Raw genomic sequence first — 15,120 nt, 5'->3', positions numbered from 1 at the left:
CGGAGGGCGGGCCCTGTAGGTCACGTGGGCGGACAGCCTGCAGGTCACGTGGGCGGTGCGCGCTCAGTGCGGCTGCGCTGGCCGGTAGCTGCAGCTGGAGCGGTGGCGTTTGGAGCAGACGCGGTGAGTGTGTGGGGAAGCCAGCCTGGGGCTGGGAAATGCCGGTGCCTCAACGGTTTTCGCGTGGCCGGGATCTCTGTTCTTGGACAGCACTGCCCTGGGAACCGTGTCCCGCTTGGGGACACGACTCCACTGAAAAACTCTCCCCCGCCCCCGCGCCCTTTAGAAGCGAAGCTGGACAGACGCTGGCTGCTCAGCCTTCATCCGCACCTGTCTCACCCTCTTAGCAACCACGTCTTCTGCGGGTCCTCGGAAGGACGTGTCGTGTCCCCTTTCATTTTGTTGCCCTTCGCCCTCCGGAGATAACCGGATATTTCCTATTCCAATCTCTCACTTTGCGGCTGCCTACCCCTTTGTTTCGCGTTGTTTGTAACCAGTCCCTTCTCCCGAGGATGACGCTTCTTTTCCTTCATCCAGGACCCCTACCCTATATGACCTATCTCGAGAGCACCGTGGGTTTTTTTCTGGTCTTCCACAGCTGTTCGTTTCTTGAGGTCTCCTCTCCCTTCTGTACTCTTCCCAAAGAAAGGGCAGAACGTACAGAGCACAGACCGTTTCCCTTTTGCCTCTTTTAGTTTTTTTCTTCCATAACTTGAAACTGCCCAACCCTCTTTCCCTTCCCTACAAGGGAAACCTCAAACTATGGCTGCCCTCTATCACCAAAGGGCAGCTGGGAATATGTATAGCTGTTTGCAATGATAATTCCGACAACACCTTGGGATGCGCATGCCATTTGCTGGGGAAGCTGATGCTAAAAAGATGTCATGAAAACTAGTGACTCTTCTCTGTCGATGGAGGGATTACACTCCAGTTGGAGAATAAGTAATTGAATTAGGCTTGGGTACTTCCCCCCAAAAAAAGGATCAGCAGAGGGAGATCACATTACCTGTGAAACCTTTGAACAGGTGGATAGCCTACAGAAGACTAAAAGTTGAAGAAGAGTTTAAACCTAGGTAGTTGAGAGTCTTTGAAACTACGTCTTCTTTTGTTTTGCTTTGTTTTTTTTTTTGTTTTTTTTTTTTATTTTTATATTTTTCTAGACAGTTTCTCTGGCTCTGACGGCTGTCCTGGAACTAGTTCTTGAAGACCAGGTTGGTCTCGAATTCTGCCTCCTGAGTGCTGGGATTTAAGGCGTGTGCCACCAGGCTGAGATTCTTTGAAACTTCTTATACCTTGTAAGTGGAATTGCAGATAGGAATCTGATAAAGCAATGCAGAACAGATCGAAAAGAAAGGATTTGTAGGCAGGAACTCAACTAGGCTACTGCAAAGTAGGTGACCATTTATGAGGACATGTCCCATTCCGTGATCTTTTCCCCTTGTTCAGTATTGTCCTTGGGTTGTGAATTACCCTTTATGCAGTCAAGTTGTATGGTTAGGAGCTGTTGAAAATTCCTTGAGGAGGACTCCCCCGCCCCCAATCCCCAAGCCTGTTAATACAGTAAGAACACAAATATTTATGGGTCTGCAGTGTTTCTGAGTTGTATTAGGGTTTTTGTCTGTCTGTTGATTTGTTTTAAGGGTCTCAAATTGTAGACCAGGCTAGCCTTGAATTCACAGAGCTTTGTTTGCTTCTGCTTCCCTAGTGCTAGGATTGAAGACTATACTATACCTCCACACCCAGCCTGTTTCTTAGTATTTTAGATGATTTTACTTGTCAATGTAAGCAGAGAATGATGGAAAGAAGACTTGTCTATATTTCTTTAATAAGTGGTCTAGATAAAGAGTTCCCCTGGGAACAGTTTGGAAAACAATTTCTTCTATTATTGGTTCTGTCCCCTCTCAACAATAAATTCACAAGTAAAACACCTATAAAAGTTGAGAAATTCCACTCTAAAAGAATTATTACCCTTTCTGATGAGCTCTATTTGCATGTTCTAATGTCAATAAACTGTTGATCATCACTTGTTAGTCATAGGAAGTCTTTTCCTAAGACATGAGCATCAGGACTTAAATTTAATTACACACTGAATTTAATTACACACCGAAACCAGGTATAGGACCTTTATGGTTTGCAGGAAGGTATGGAAACCCCTGTTTATAAATTTAACTTGTCTGCACTCTTCAAAATTAATTCCTGTTTTTACATACAGCATTGGCCTTATGGTAGGAAATAAAGTGAAGAAGCAACTCAGGTGTCATTGCTAGTGACACAAAGCTGTGTTTCGGTTAATGCAAGGCACACACTGTAATGCCTGAGAATAAAGATGCCAGTCAATTTTCTTAATGCTTCTCCCGTAAATATTGGCATTTCCCAATTTCAAATAGAGTTACAGCTGGATATGGCGCTGCGTGCATTTAGTTCCAGCCTTCAAAAGGTAGATGCAGGGGGATCTCTGTGAATTTGAAGCCAGCCTGAACTACATAGCAAGTTCCACTACAGCCAGGGCTACACAGAGAGACTCTGTCTCAAAAAAAAACAAACAAACAAACAAACAAAAACCAGAGTTATGTTTATAAACAATTTGTGCATGTGCATCCTCCTTTCCTTCAAATGTGTATTGCCTTCTTCTCTATTCAGTCAGAGCCATTTTCAGGCATTCTCTTTACTACTTCCTCACCAACTTCATGTTGTATTGTCTTTTTGATTAGAAACACCTCTTGTCCAAAGGTTTTCTCAGTCCACCGAAGGAGGAAGGAAATAGAAGGACATTCTATTTCTGGGTCATCATTTTTACAGAGTACAGATCTATTCAAACATGACTTATTTATTTAACTATAATATAAGGAACTTGATGTTGGCTTGTAAAGGTGCTTGCCACCAAGCCTGATGACCTGAGTCCCACATAGAAGGAGTAGAACTGACTTCTCACAGCTTGTCCTTTTACCTCATGAGTGTGTGTGCACTTCAGCACACACACTTTTTAAAACACAATTTTTAAAACCACATGATCTTTAAAAAGAAGTTTTTAAAGATGTCTGTTCTACAGAAAAGCAAAAAGGCTCCTTTAATAGTTCATAAATACAGACAATAACTAATTAATAAGAAACCTTAAGCACCATACATGGAAGATTGATTGGTTCAAAGAATGCTAAGTTTTGTTTCCTGAAACAAAGATTTGCCAGTTGCAGATTAACCAGGGATCCCACTTGCCTGAAGAGCAGGAGGTACTTGGACATTGTTTTATGATTTCAGGGAGATTAAGACAAGCAATTGGTAAGGACTTACTAGTGGTTTCCTGGAAAGTGTGGTCTCAGGATCCAGGTGATTTGGGAACCAGTCCCAGTTTAGTTGCTATGAACTTGACAGGTAATTTGGGTTTTGATTTTTCATCATTTAGCAGTTGATCCTTTTTATACAACTCTGAGTATCTGTTCTGTGAAGATTTTCAAAGGGCACCCCAGAGCCTCTTTTGTCCTTAACAAGTGAAATTTATTTCAGACTTACCTTGAACTGGGCTAGATTCTTTAGCACCTGAACAAAAGATCTAGATTATGTTCCCACCCCAGTTTCATTCTACTGAACTGATGTTTGTATTTGGAGTTTACCCAATTGAATGGTATTGGGGTGATCCTTAAGACTTCCTAAATGTGGGTTGGTAAGATGGCACAGCACATAGAGGGGGTTGCTTCAAACACCTGGACCCCCAAAAGGTGGAAGTAGGAAACCTATTCCACAAAGTTGCCTTTTGACTCCATTGCTTGCTGTGGTACATATGGCCCCTCCACCCTAGATAAATAATGAAAAAGAAAAAAGAAGGAAGGCCTTTCCTAGACCTAGGTGTGGTAACACACAGCAGGCAGAGAGAGGTAGGTGTATTTCTGTGAGTTTGGGGCCAACCTAGTTGGTCTACACAGTGAACTCCAAGCTAGCTAGGGCTGCAGAGTGGGACCCTGTTTTTTTTGTTTTTGTTATTTAAAGAAGAAAATCCTATAACCTTATAATGTAGGTTGTGGATAGTAATTATTTTTTTCCAAACTACCTTACTTTTTTTTTATTTTTGAGACAGGATACTTACAACTATGAAGCCCATGCTATCCTAGAACTCACTGAATCACCCAACTAGCCTTCAACTCTTGTCTTCCTGAATCAGTCATTTCCTGAATGCCAGGATTATAGACCTGCTGCCACACCCAACCTCACACAGGCATTTCCAAGAAGTGCCTTTGTTGTGTTACCTCATACTTTTATCTACTTTTTGACCAATGATCCAAAAGGTGTAGCTTAATCTAGTGCTTCCTGGACTCTGGTGTTTGGTGAAGCATGGAAATAGTAGCTGTGTCACTAGAGAATGCTGGAAGTATACCATATGTGGCTACTGACCTAGTTCTGTCTGTCCACAGTCTCCAACCTGGTAGCACCAAAAGACTGAGGAGATAAAATACCCTACCCTGAGATATGTCTGACTACTTTGTACATTCAAGGTCCTTACTGGAAACTGACTAGGAAGAGTAGCCTTGCCATCAATATCAGTTTTTCTCAACTTGGCCTCTTGTTTGTCATGCTTAAGCCTCTATTACTCTTGGCTAGTTTTTACTTACAGGTCATCTTGTTTTAGTAAAGCAGCTTTCTAAAAGTGTATGCATAGCAGTAACCAACAAAGAGATGAAAAGTGTTTTTTACTGTTGTGTTTGACCTTGTGAGACTGTGGGCAGTCTTGATCTGCCTATTTAGAAAAAGTAAAGGCTACCTAGAACCAAAGATGACATACTAGGAATGGATGTTTGTTTAAATAATTTTATTTTATGCTGTCTATTATAAGAGTAATAGTTATGTCATAAAAAGTACAAAAGTTAGATCAGGGGAACATTCATAGTTCTCCTTTCAACCCATTAATGTCATGGCTTTTCTCTAGCTTTTTATATACTTTTTTTTTTTCTTTGTTGTGTTTTTGTTTTTTGAGACAGGGTTTCTTTGTATTGCTTTGGAGCCTATCCTGGAACTAGCTCTATAGACTAGGCTGGCCTGGAACTCGCAGAGATCCGCCTGCCTCTGCCTCCCTAGTGCTGGGATTAAAGGTGTGAGTCACCAACCACCAACGCCAGGCCTCTTCTTTTTTCCAACTGTGAAAATTTAAATGAGCAAATAGATGTAAGAGGTTAAAGGTCATCTTGAGCTACACAGTGAAATCAAGGCCAACTTAAGCTACATGAGACCCTCTCTCAAGCAAGCAAGCAAGCAAGCAATAAATAAATAAATAAATAAATAAATAAATAAATAAATAAATAAATAAATGGAGCTGGGAGGAAAGTGCTAAACTCACACTTATAGATCAACCAGCTTTGACAATTAACCAACACAGGACCATTGTTCTCCTTCCCCCAGATGGTCCTGGCTCAAATCTCACACATATTTCTTCTGAAACACTGTTGTCTATTTGTAAAAGGTATGATCTTGTTTTTAACACAATACCATTATCATATTTTTAAAAAAAGGAATTTGTTAATGTTTCAAATAGAAAACTTGCTCCTTTTAGCAGTTGAAGAGACCCAAGGTGCATCCAAGAAGGAGCTGCATATCTTGCATACATTTGTTTTGTTGCTGATGGGAATTCAGGGCTTTATGCATCTTAGCAAGCACCTTAAGTCATATGCTTTTTAAGAAATAATTTATTTTTATTTTTGTGCATTGGTGTTTTGCCTGTATCTATGTCTGTATGAGGATGTTAGGTGCCCTGGAACTGGAGTTACAGATAGTTGTGAGCTGCCATGTGGGTGCTGGGAATTGAACTCAGGTCCTCTGGAAGAGCAGCCAGTGCTCTTAACCACTATGCCATCTCTCCAGCCCAACTCATCCATAGTTAACTAGAGAAACAATGTAATTTTCATTAGATCACAGAATGTTGATCCAGAAGAGATTTGTGGCATGTAAATCTTGCAAATAAATGATAGATTGCCTGGTGACCAAGAGCCATTTGGAGACAGGTAAACTGGTTTCAGTCTGCAATTTTATATAATTTCATCTTTCACTTTTTGAGGTTTTTTTGGGGGGGCGGTTAATTTATTTGTATATTGTGATCAGGGACTTCTGGTTAGCCATGGCTGGGCCTCATAGTCACTATGTAACAGGCTGTTCTCAACTTTGAGATAGTTCCCTTACTTTAGCTTCCAGGGCGCTAGGATTACCTATGCCCAGCTGGTTTTTGTTGTTTTAGGCAAGGTCTCACTGCATAGCCCAGGCTGTTCTCAAACTCAGTGCCTTAGCCTCCTCCGTGGTAGGAGTACAAGTTTGAGTCGTCATGCCCAGATGTCATTTGGTCTTTACACAAGCTAAACATGTTCCTATCCATTAAGCTATATCTGCAGCCTACTTTAGTTAGTGTGTTTTAAACTATAAATGTTTGCTGCTTTAGGACTACTTGAGGTTTAAGTAATGCATATTAAAACACTCTTATAAAGCCTAGCACATTGCCAGTATACAAAAAATATCAGCTAGTCTCAGAACATAGTATAGGACCAGATGCATAAATACTTGTCAGATAGTTTGTAAATGAACTAGGAGTCAAGAAATATAAAATTCAGTCTAACTTTGTCTCTTAGATTATTTACTTCAAAGTTTTCCACCTTAAATTTCTCACCCAGAGAAGAGGGTAGTGTAAACAACTGTATGTTACTGAAATTCCTGTGCTTACTTGAAATAAATAGATTAAAATTTAGAAAAGTGAGGAGATTTGAATATAGGTTGGGAGGGCTCAGTGATGTAGAGAACTTGCTTACACAGTTGACCCAGGTTCAGTTCCTAGCTTCCACCCAATGGTTCATAATCATCCTAACCCCAGTTTGAGGGTGTCCAGTCCCTTCTTCTGACCTCTGAACAGCACCAGGCACTCAGGTGGTACACAAAAATACATTCTGTCAAAACACAAAAGAAAAGAGATTGGGGGTTGGGGACTTTGTCATTGATGAGCATTTAAGAGCTGCACCCTTATTCTTTATTTGTAAAATGAATTAACAATACCTGCTTAATAAGTTACTTGATAAGCAAGCAAGCTAAGTATATGCAGTGTCTAGCATTTAGTAAGCACTCAAATTATTAGTCTCAAATTGTATTAGACTTTTTGTGACATTGTGACCAAATACCTAAGTATAGTAGCCTAAAAGAGGAAAGACTTCTTTTGTCTCATAGGTCCAGAGGTGAGTCCATCACGGTGGAGGGATCTTGGTGGAGCAGTTATGTTGATCAGGAAGTAAGAAGGAAAGGGCCAGAGCAAGATATAGCTTCCAAGGGCATGCCACCAGTGACAACTTCTTCTAAGTAGGTCTTGCTTCTTACTTTTGTCTACCTCCCATGAATTCTGTTGTACTATGAATGTATTAAAGGATGGGCTTATTGATTATCAAAGGTCAGAACACATGATCTAATTGTTTCTGGAAACCCCCTCACAGACTTACTCAGAAATGTACTTATTTCTTGGGCCTTTGTTAAACCAATTAGTACTTAGGAAATCGTCATTATCACTTCTCACCCAGGACCTGGCATGTTCTAGGCGAGTACTCCCTCATGAAGCTACATCCCTAGTCCAGTATTTGCATAGTTTGAAAACTATAAAGAGCTATATATTTTAAGGTATTATGTGTAAAGATCAAAGTAATCTTATTGGGAAATGAACATATATCAGAAGGGTAAACTTAGTTTCTATACTATCAACAGAAAAAAATTATGGATTTTTAAAACCACTTGGTTGAACCAGATGTTAAGACCCTAAGAAACTTAACCATGTATTTCCAGCAGTATTTTCCTATTTGAGTAGGAAATTTGAGTAAGAACAATTAAAGACGTGGCTCAGCCTGTATAGTTAATGGCTGGCACATACTGGTAAGTTTGACCTGGTACCATTGTTTTTTGATTTTTTTTTTCCTGATACCATTCTTATATATAGTATATATCTCATTATGTGGCATATGTAACTGATTTAGAGAAAGTGGTCCATTTAGATTACCAATCCTAACATTTCTGAAACTTGGTAAAGAGTTACTGGGGAGCCCTGGGCATGATGGCTCATGCCTGCTATTCCAGCACTTGGAATGTTGAGGCAAGAGGATTGCTTTGAGTTCATGGCCAGCCTGAGCTATGTAGTGAGACCATTTAAGCAGGTAATCAATGGCTGCTGGATCTCTGCTGTAGAGATTGTGATTTGGTGAGTTGAAGTCCAGGAATCAGTTTCTTTCCCTTCTGCTTCCCCACACTAACATTTTGTTTATGGATATACCAGACAAAGGTCAGGCTCCTAAAAAATGTAAGTAAAATAATGGCCAATGTTAAATATTGTTACTTCACCTCTCTGCCAAATAGTGCTCCCTGTAGAGCTGTACAATGTCTTCCACCTGTCTCCTCAGTGTTTAGGTTAACCTACACTTAGTTTTCACCTGCCTACTGTTAAATTTTTCCTCCATGTGTGCCAACATGCTTCTCATGTACTTAACTAGGAACATTGTGAGCTCAGCTGCATCATGCCTGTCTGTTGGTGCCCTGCCCCTTCCTCCTACCTTCACCGTTGTTTAGGAGTGCTGCCCAACTTCTGTCCCCTGGACCTGTTTTCTTGAAGCATGCACTCCGGGAATTCCCTGAGAAGTATTTGGATGACTTGATTTTGCTGCCCATTTGACAGTTCAGCAGCATGTAGAAATGAAGGTTTGAAGTAATTCTCCCATGGAATGTTGACATGTTGCTGTACTGTCTTCAGGAGTTGGTTATTGCTCTAGAGACGGCATTGCACATCCTTTTCACATGCTCTTGTTTCCTTCTCTCCCCCTTGAAATAGGATGTTCTCTGTCCCTGACATTATGCAGTTTTATGTAGTGTACAATGGGCGGGCTTTCTCTTGCCATGTTACAGTGGGCCCATTGATACCCTTCAGTTCTAAGGCATTTGCCAGACTCTTCTGTCCTTTATTTGATTCTTTTGTCACTGTTCTCTTCCTCCCTTCTCCTTCTGTCTCCCTTCTCCTCTCACAGCACATCTCTGTCCCCTCTCTTTCCTCTCTCCTCTCCTGCTGTCCCCCCTCCCTCAGCCTAAACTGGCCTTGAACTCACTAAGTAGCTGAGTCTAACCTTGAGCTTTTGGTTCTCCTTTCACCTCCTAAGTGCATGTGCTGTCATGCCAGGCAGGGTTGAGTTTTTTTTTTTTTTTTAAGCAATATGGACGTGATAGGCTACAGGTGGGTCCATTATAGTTCTTTAGATTTTTCTCAGATCTTTGTATTAGCTGCATGTCCTACAACGGATTTCACTGGAAATTCTCTGCCTCCAATCTGCAATGACACATTCCTTCTTCAGGATGGCCTCAGAGCACTTGGATGAGGTGCCCTCTGTTTCAAGTCAGGCCCTTCTCCCTCTTCCTTCCCTGTTTCCAGGAGCATTTCTTACCTGGCTAGCCCTCCCTACCATGGGCTTCGCCAGGGCATGTAGTTTGGTTTTGTTCTCTTCTGTTCACCATTGTAGAGAAGGGCCTTGGGCTTAATAAGCACTTAGTAATTTGAGAAACAAATGCACTCTTTTATCTTGTGATTTCTGTGGAGGTCTAATGATCCTGGCTGTATCTGACTCAAGTCATTTCAAATTTTATTTTGCTTTCCTCTAAAGCTTTGATTTGGGAGGAGGAGAAAACGAAATGGTGTTCTGACTAATAGTGGGTGGAGAAAATTGTGCAGTGGGTAGACTTCATAATAATCCATATATAACTTTAGGTCTGCATTTTAAGTTTCTCTGTTTCCCATATCCAAAAATTCCTTGAAAGCCCTCAGCTGCTGCAGTCTTCTCACTCTGCCTGCCTTTCCCAAAATTCTCATCTCCTAGTCCCACCTATCTCCCTGTCTCTATCGGTCAGAGGTGTTTTATTCATCAACCAATAAGAGAAAGATATATACAGAAGCACCTCCCTCATCACAAGATCTTACACATCCTAGTTAAGTTCTCTACTGCTGAGCAATACAGACCTTTCCTCCATTATCTTATAGAAACCAGATTCTTACTATATTGACCAAGCTGGTCTTGAACCTTGCTTTGACCTATGTAGCTGGGATTATAGATAGATCCTACCACATCTTGCTCTGTTTAAATTGTATTTGTTTGTTCATTTAAAGTGAGGTCTTGAATAAAACAAACTGGCCTCCACCCCTTAAAACCTTACTTATAGCAAGGCAGTAGTGATGCACTCCTTTAATGGTAGTACTTGGGAGGCAGAGGCAGGTGGATCTCTGTGAGTTCAAAGCCAGCCTAGTCTACATTGTGAGTTCCAGAACAGCCAGAGCAGCTACACTAAGAAACCCTGTCTCAAACCTCCCCCACCACCATCACCACCAAAACAAAGCAAAACATTACTTACTTTTATCTGTATGAGTGTTTTTCTTGCACCTGTGGACATCTGTCCATTACATACATGCAATGCCAGAGGAGGCCAGAATAGGCTATCAGATCCCCTGGAACTAGAGTTATGGACAGTTAAGAGCCACCATGTGTGTGTGCTAGGAGTCAATCTGTGTCCTCTGGAATAGTAGTCAATGTTTTTTAGAGCCATCTCCAGCCACAACCTCCAGCTTTTGTTGTTATGCCTTGCTTCCTGAATGCTGAGATTAAGGTGTACACAACCATGCCCAGCACTGAATGTTTTTTCAAAGTTAATCTTGCTAAGGTACTGAGGTCAGTGGAGGAAGGCAGGAAAATACTGCAGAAGAGATTGTAAGAATATGATAGCCCACCTGCCTCAAAAAGAAAAAAAAAAAAAAAAAAATGCTACCTGGAGGCAAAGGCACTCTAAGGAAGGAAGTTTTGAATTTGGAGCCAGGGTCTGCAGGAGTTATCTGCACTGGGGTGACAGGGTGTTTCCCTTTGTGCTCCTTTTTTAAAGCATTATCTTACGTATGTTCCTGTTTTGCCTGCGTATTTGTGTACCAAGTTTGTGCTGGGTGCCTTGAAAAATCAAAAGAAGACATCAGAGTTCCTGGAATTCTGTAATGGATGGTTATGAAGTGCCATGTGAGTCCTGGGTACAGAGCCTGGGTTTTCTACAGAAATAAGTAGCCAGCTCTCCGGCCCTCTTGCCTTTTCTACGTACCTGTTTCATTATAACCTTATTTTTGTTCCTGCAATGTCTACCCAGGATTTTGTTGTCCAAGGTACAGGAGAGGTGCCAGCTACCCTCTGTGACTGCTCCCTGCCTGGGAGCCCTCCCTCGTCTTCACTGACCTCCTAAGCTCTTTATTAGACAGTGTGATTTTAGGTTTCCCTAGCCTGCTTTTGTCTGGTAATTTCTTCCTCTTTGGTTATTTTCACAGGCCACTTTGAGACTGCTGTTGCCTACTTAGCAAAGCAGTGCTTTTGGATCTGTTTCTTCTGAGTTAAAACTTGGTGGGCTCTACGAAGATAATACTCTCTTGATTTTCTTTGGTGGCAATTTTCTAGTCTAAGCAATGCTTTTGAATCTTAGCTTATTTAGATATCACACAAAATGCTGTGGGGTTTTGTTTTTTTTTTTTTTTCCCCCAGACAGGTTTTTCTCTGTGTAACAGTTCTGGGTGTCCTAGAGCTAACTTTGTAGACCAGACTGACCTCAGACTCACAGAGTTCCACCTGCCTCTGCCTTCCCCGAGTGCTGGGATTAAAGGCCTGTGCCACCACTGCTACAGTTGATTATATTAGGACCAAAGTCCTGCAAAGATTATCATGGTAGTTGAAGATTGCATGTTTAGTCACATCTTGGGTTACTTTTGCTTCATCATTCTTTTGTTCTTAAGGGATTGTTAAAATGGGTCTTACAAAATCAATGCATGCTTAGGTTGGTATTTCAAACCAAAAGGAAGAAGTAGTTGCCCGTAATTTTAACATATAAAGATTATCTGTCATTCAGAGGTCTGTGGCACACAATAATTGTTAAATTGTTTGGATCTTTAATTGGATTACTGTCTGTCTCAAAGAACCACATGTGTTTTTAAGTGTAGTTTTATTGAACTTGAAAATTGTGTCTCTTGGATCTAAAGCACAGAAGAGACATGGGCCGGAAATCTCTCACAGTTAGGTGGTATTTAGACCATAAGAATATTGTGGTGGGGAGGGAAAGAAATGTGTGGAGTTGGAGAGGGGCCCTTCAGACCTCCTGCCTTAGAAACTAAAGAGAGGGTGATGGAAGGGAAACTAGAAAAAGATGAGAATGGAATTAAGTGCTGATAATAGTTCAGAAGGTAAAGAAAAAGAAACAGTAACACAGTCTCACTGAATTTTGCCTTTAGGATTTCATTTCCTATAAAGGGTTCAATGAGCACAAGTGTTCCGTGTGTGTGTGTGTGTGTGTGTGTGTGTGTGTGTGTGTGTGTGTGTTTTCAACCTGCATGACCATGTTACAAGTATTGGCTCCAGCTTTCTGTACCCAAAGGCTAGACTTTCCAAGGAAATAGCCTATATCTTATTCATCAGGTGAGATAATATCACATGTCATTGTGTCGTAACAAGGTTAACTTTGAAGTCAGTATACTGTGTCTACTGTGCTGAGACATTATTGTGCTGTGTCTTAACAAAGTTGACTCTGCAAGCAGTGGCCCCTGACTACTGCATAATAGTCAGGTGACTTTTAGCAATCGGCTTAATCAGTTTCATTATCTAGGGTATTTGTAATATGTAGTGATAACAAAATCTTCCTCAGATAAGAGTGGTATTGAGAAAAATATAAAGGCTATGTAGTGTTTGGAGGAGGTAAGCTAGCTACAGTATTGGTAATCATAACACTATGTACTCCTGACATTTAGTATATATTTGAGTATGAAAATTCAACAACTTGTGACTAATAAAATTATTGTTTTGAATTCTACAGGCATATGGAGAATATAATCAGAGGCAACTACAAACTAGGCAACTACAAACTAGAAATAGGCTGAGTTGAGTGCATGAAGGTCTGTTTCATCAAGTACATTGGTAGATTTTTAACAAAAGTCTTATGTGACCTCATTTTGTTTGATGTAGTTGGAAAGGAGAAAACTGAAAGCTAAAGAAGGCCTAAATTGGTGATTGGTAGCATCAGTCACAGGAGGTATTTGGTTGGCATAAAAGAATATACTGTAATTTTACCTATTCATCTTAGGTTTTAACAGTTTAGAACATTAGGCATATCAATTTATTTTCTAGACTTTAACTCATAGTAGGTACACAGTCATTGAATCAGCAAATATTTAAACATTTACTCAGTAGAAACTGGCCTAGGAACGGCATAAGACTTAAGGCTGGGTTATTGGTGGTGCACACCTTTAATCCCAGCACTTGGGAGGCAGAGGCAGGCAGGTCTCTGTGAGTTCGAGGTTCGAGGCCAGCCTGATCTACAGAGCTAGTTCTGGGATAGACTCCAAAGCAATACAGAGAAACCCTGTCTTGAAGAACAAAAGCAAACAAACAAAATAAGACATAAAATAAAACAAAACTTCTTCTTATCCTGAAAGAACAGTTTTTCTTGTGTGAGAGGCCAATAATTGCAAGTGTTAAAAGAAACAAGGGGTCAAAGTATAGCAGAGGCACTGAGAGAGGATAGGTGCAGCTAGGCTTTATGATCATGAAGAGGAATTTAATTTTATTAATCACAGATGAGAAGTCATGAAATGCTTTTATTTAACCCAATTTGTTCTGAGATAAGAAACACTAGTTTCTTGTCCCCAAATACTAATACCCGTGAGTCCTTTGACAGAAAGCATTCTATTCTTAAGAAGATACCCTTGGGCCTGGAGAGATTTCTGGCTTAGAGGTTAAGAGCACTGACTGCTCTTCCAATGATCCTGAGTTCAATTCCCAGCAACCACATGGTGACCCACAATCATCTATAATGATATCTGGTGCCCTCTTCTAGTGTGCAGGTGTACATGCAGGCAGACCACTGTATACATAATAAATAAATCTTTTTTAAAAAAAAATCCACCCTTGGTGACTCAGAGGACAGTGTTTGCTGTGCAAGCATGAAGACCAGTGATGATCCGCAGAGCCCATGTAAATCAGACACAGTAGGGTGCCTCACATCATGAAGCATGATTTGAATAAAGGCCTGTGCATATATTTTGTGTACAGACAGATCTCAAGGCCAGCATGCACAAGCCTATTTGAGGAATTCTGTAGCGGCTGCAGGGAGGGATTGAGCATGTCAGCTTCTAGAAATGAGTTTCTCCCGAGCTTCAAAGAGTTCAGAAGCCAAAGTAAATCAGTAATTAGGTGTGGAACTTCCATTCCACAGATGTTCTACAGATGTAATCTTTAAATACCTACACTCATGTCTTAACTCGAAATCTTAACAAAGTAGTGCAGAGTTGGAGTTTACTTCATAGGGCAGCTGAACAAACAGGTGTCTGTGTAAGGAAAGCAGTGGGTTTGGATTACATGCTTATAGACCCAGCATTTAAAAAAGAACAGAAACCTCCAAATTAAAGATTTTACCATTCGAGAATGGGGTTGTGGTTCGGTAGTAGAGTATGTGCCTACTGTGCCCAAGGTTCTGTTTTCATTTCCCATAATGGCAGGGGCAGGGGGAACACTTGATATTTCCACTTGAAAATTGCCAGGTTAGAAGCCAAAAGTCTGTTTTATGACAAAAGTGTTAAGGACGCTTGTTGCTAAGACAAACAGTGAGAGGGATAAGATTGGGTATAGTAAAGAGGAAAACTGCCTTTTGTTTGTTTTTCTTTTCGTTTTGTTTTCTGAGACAGGGTTTCTCTGTGTAGCCCTGATTGTCCTGGAACTCACTCTATAGATCATACTGGCCATGAACTCAGCCTTTGTCTACCATGTTGGGATAAAAGGCCTGCTCCGCTGTGTCCAGAATTGGAAAACTACCTTTTAAGAATAGGTTTTGGTAGTCGTCGTCACTCTCCAGGTCTGCAAATGAATGCCTATCATTCCAATCTTTGGGAGATAGAAGCAGGATGCTCATGAGTTCAGAATCATCCTCAGCCTCATATGTCAGATCTTGTCCATAGCTCTGTAATTTCAACTGCTCTAAGGCTCAATCATGAGGACCACAAGTTCAAGACCTGTCTGGGCTATAGAGTGAATTCAAAGCTGGTCTGGACTACTTAATGAAACTCCTTCAAATAGAAAT

The 15,120-nt window shown here is 40.9% G+C and overlaps 1 protein-coding gene across 1 annotated transcript in view; it reads left to right on the top strand.

Annotated features, from left to right (window-relative positions):
* Positions 1–3: 3 nt before the first annotated feature.
* The window catches only part of Fam118b (family with sequence similarity 118 member B), a 46,200-nt gene continuing 31,083 nt past the window's right edge, over positions 4–15,120 (top strand). The window contains exon 1 of the mRNA XM_051197060.1: positions 4–123. The gene's annotated coding sequence lies outside the window, so the exon portion shown is untranslated. The remainder of the gene's footprint in view (positions 124–15,120) is intronic.

The sequence above is a fragment of the Phodopus roborovskii genome, unplaced genomic scaffold (assembly GCF_943737965.1).
Source record: "Phodopus roborovskii unplaced genomic scaffold, PHOROB, whole genome shotgun sequence".
NCBI classification, from domain to species: domain Eukaryota; kingdom Metazoa; phylum Chordata; class Mammalia; order Rodentia; family Cricetidae; genus Phodopus; species Phodopus roborovskii.
The sequence above is the reverse complement of the archived record's forward strand: the minus strand, read 5'-3'. Positions and strand labels throughout refer to the sequence as shown.